The sequence below is a fragment of the Gekko japonicus genome, unplaced genomic scaffold, assembly GCF_001447785.1.
Source record: "Gekko japonicus isolate JY-2015 unplaced genomic scaffold, Gekko_japonicus_V1.1 scaffold1368, whole genome shotgun sequence".
NCBI classification, from domain to species: Eukaryota; Metazoa; Chordata; class Lepidosauria; order Squamata; family Gekkonidae; genus Gekko; species Gekko japonicus.
The window spans coordinates 571-4,628 of record NW_015160881.1 but is presented as its reverse complement, the minus strand read 5'-3'; the positions used below and the strand labels follow the sequence as shown (position 1 = coordinate 4,628).

Sequence of the window (4,058 nt, the reverse complement as noted above, 5' to 3'; positions counted from 1 at the left end):
CTCCTCCTCCTCCTCCTCCTCCTCCTCCTCCTCCCCCCCGGGAAACCACAAGCGACGCCTCCCCGCCGGGCAGGACTCACCGAGGCTCGGGCGGGACTGCGCCCGTCCCTCCGAACGGGGAAGGCTGGCACTGGCGGCCGCGCTCCCAGAACAGGCCCAGAAGCGCCGGCCCAGCGGCCTCAGTGCGCAGGCGCCCCGACACCGACACCCCTCTGCGTAGCGAACTGAAGCGGGCGAGAAGCCGCTCCTCCTGACTCGGCCCTTCCAGGCCCTGCGGAGGAGAGAAGCCCCCGCGGGGGGGGGGAGTGATTTCCTGCCCTCGGGGGGTCAGTTTACACCGTTTCAGCGAGATCCTTCGCGAAGATCGCTCAGGGAAGAGGATTCTAGTAATGAGGGAGCCTCTCACACCCTATAGACCCGTCCTCTTGAACTCAGAATTAGATACTGACGCAGCAAGGGACCGGTGTGTCCCGGATATTTGCATTTTCTTTCATTTTCCCTTTTGCCCGAGCTACTCTGTAAAGAGCGGCTATGTGACAGGATTTAAAAATTTTGAACTACTGATTTAACTATAGGCATTCTTATATGTGTAAAAGCCGTGCCCCTGAAGAAAGAACACAAGAAGGAACGTGGAACAGAAGTTCAATGGCATCTAGAAGGGTCACGGAATTTATTCCAGCATAAATTCCTGAGAGTCAGAATTCACAGGTCATTGAATCAGGATGTACTATAAGGAAGGACAGGATTGCCCTTTGGAAACAATGGGAGAGACTAGGTGCCCCTGAAGAAAGAACACAAGAAGGAAGTTGGAACAGAAGTTCAATGGTATCTAGAAGGGTCAGAATTTATTCCAGCATAAATTCCCGAGAGTCAGAATTCACACGTCATTGAATCAGGATGTACTAAAAGGAAGGACAGGATTGCCCATTGGAAACAATGGGAGAGACTAGAAGAGGAGGGAGAGCTTGTACCCAAATAAACCTTGGTCTTAAAGGTGCCACTGGAGGGATGTACTAAAAGGAAGGACAGGATTGCCCATTGGAAACAATGGGAGAGACGAAGGCCCATTGGAAATAATGGGAGACAGGAATGCTAATTGACTTGCATGGGTGCCAGTGAAATACATTACAGCTCAAGAAGAGTTGCAAAGAAAATGCGTAATGGATTTTCCATTAAGGTCTCTGGTCTCAAATACACTACTCTGGGACTGGAATGGCAGGCCCCACAGTGGAATGACAGCCCCTGGGGGTAGCAGGAGTGTTCTGAGACTGGAATGACAGGCCCCACAGTGGAATGAAAGCCCCTGGGGATAGCAGGAGTGTTCTGGGACTGGAATGACAGGCCCCACAGTGGAATGACAGCCCAGGGGGGTAGCAGATGTGCTCTGTTGGGACTTTATGTTGGAATTATTATTAAATTCACAATCTGGTAATGAATTTTATACAGTGGTCAAAGCAACAAGCAAATGTTTTGATTAATGGAGACTTATCAGAAGAAGAAGAGGAGATTGGATTTATACCCCACCCTTCACTAGCCAAAGGTGTCTCAGGGCGGCTTACAAACTCCTTTCCCTTCTCCTCACGAAATGTTGAGATACAAAAAGGAACAAGACAAGGATGTCCACTTTCACCATTATTGTTTACATTGGCACTTGGAATATTGAATGATATGATTAGAGCGGATCTACAAATTAAAGGCCTTAAAATAAGAGAAGAGTATAAACGTCAAGCTTTTTCAGATGACTTGGTATTTACATTAGAGAATCCATTGGACTCTCTCAAGCAGTTGTTAAAGTCCTTACATGATTATGGTTTGGTGGCTGGACTGAAAATAAAGTGTAATAAAACAAAACTGTTAGTTAAAAATATGACAAAACTTCAGTCGCAACAGTTGCAAAAACTATGAGGTTTGGAAATCCAAAAGAAGGTGAAATATTTAGGAATAAATATAACAAACAGATGTAGCTCAGTATTGAAAGGTAATTATATGGGACATAAAAGAAATTAAGAAAGATTTGGAAAAATGGGGAAAACCTACAAATATCTTTAATGGGAAGAATAGCTACAGTAAAAATGAGTATATTACCAAGACTGATCTTCCTATTTTAAACAAATGCCAGTGGCACTGGGTTCTGCTGGGCATTCTGCACATTGTAACTCATTGTGCTGGGCTTGCAAAATCCCACCTTGCTTGGATTTCTTGTGACTCTCCTTTGAGATCAGTCCTTTTAAGCTTGCACTGCCACAGTGGCACTGAGTTCTGCTGGGCATTCTTTACATTGAACTGGTTGTGCTGGGCTTGCAACACACACACACACATACTTGGAGTGTGATTCAATATTTCACATCAATCCTGATGAGCTGGCAGTGTCATGATGGCACTGGGTTCTGCTGGGCACTAATACATTGCACTGGTTGTGCAAGTTTGTTGTCTCTAGTATGCCAGGAGGCATTCTACCACATCACAAACTGAACCAGTTTGTTTAGCTCTTAAAGGTTCATGTTGGTTCACAATTCCAATTCTTCAAAACCAACAATACTTTAAAGGACTGTAAAAATTGATGATACAATTTATATAGCAAGGCAAGGGACCAAGAATAAAAGATCATTACAGGATGCAAAAGAAAGACCTGGATTTGCCTTGGCAGACACAGCATCTTCATTGACGTGGGTGAAAGAATGGGTTACACTGGAAAACCCAAGAATATTAAAGTTAGAGGGTCATAATTTAGTATTGGGTTGGCACGCATTTGTGTGGTATGGTAGAGACAATACACATAAATATTTGAAACAGCACATCCTTAGAAGATCCTTACTGAAAGTATGGGAAGGAATTAAAAAAAATGTTTACATTAAGATACTGAAATGGGTCTCACCAATCGAAGCTTTTACAAACCCTAATTTATTTCAAAAAGACACATTGTTAAGATATGAAGATCTGTTAGATAACAAAAACCAATTAAAACCAACAGAGAACATAGCATGGTGGGAAAGAGCACAAATAGAATCAAGATATGCTAAGGAGAAGCCAATAGGTTTTTATATAAAAACAACAGAAATGAATAAGATATCAATGTATACTGATGAGCAATTAAGAAATTGTATGCATTATTACTTGATAACAAAACCCAAGATAAAGTAGTTAAAAATTCTATGGTTAAATGGATGCAAAACTTGGGTCATAATATTGATTTGAATCAATGGTTACAGGTTTGGGGGGGAAATGTAAAGATTACCAAAGCGGTTTCATATAAAGAAAATATATATAAGATGTTTTATAGATGGTACACTACTCCAGACAAATTAGCAAAGATCTATCCTAATGTATCCTATGTATGTTGGAAATGTCAAAACAATGCTGGATCCTTTTATCGTATGTGGTGGCTATGTGATAGGGTGAAAAAAATATTGGTTTTGGATACATGAGCTATTACAAAAAATGTTTAAAACTCCTATACCCTTTGTACCAGAAATATTTCTTTTGAATATTTTACCAGAAAGTTGTAAAAAAAAAAAAAGACTCTTATCTTAGAATACATGTAACAGCAGCAGCAAGAATACTCTATGCTAAATACTGGAGAAGAAAAGAGACTTCTTCAAGAGAAGAAATTGTAAACAAAATTCTGGAGACTGCTGAAATGGACAAGTTAACTTTAACTTTGAAAGGACAACCAGAATCAGTCTTTGAAAACACATGGTTGAGATTCTACAAATGGATTGAAAAAATACAATAAATAAAGTATACAGACACACCATTTATTTTAAGGACACAAAAATTTTATCTTCACATATTTGCAAGAGATCTATATAACTATTTAAGGTGAAACATGCAAAATTAATGATCAGTTAAGGTTTGAGATTTGTAATAAGAGATTTAAGGAGGTAATGGATACCCTCATTTTATGTTTTGTAATGTTTCTGTTTGTCTGTTAAAAATAAAAACTTGATTAAAAAACAACGTCTAGCTCGTATATCAGAGCACAGACTTGACTCCATTGGAATTTATGGTTTAAACAGCACTTTTGTATAGGTGAATGGATTCGATACCGTCTTATTATG

The 4,058-nt window shown here is 40.4% G+C and overlaps 1 protein-coding gene across 2 annotated transcripts in view; it reads right to left on the bottom strand.

Moving 5' to 3' along the window:
- The window catches only part of HERC4 (HECT and RLD domain containing E3 ubiquitin protein ligase 4), a 53,596-nt gene extending 53,431 nt beyond the window's left edge, over positions 1-165 (bottom strand). For both annotated transcript variants that reach the window (XM_015423232.1, XM_015423255.1), the window contains exon 1: positions 81-165. The gene's annotated coding sequence lies outside the window, so the exon portion shown is untranslated. The remainder of the gene's footprint in view (positions 1-80) is intronic.
- Between the last annotated feature and the right edge of the window lie 3,893 nt (positions 166-4,058).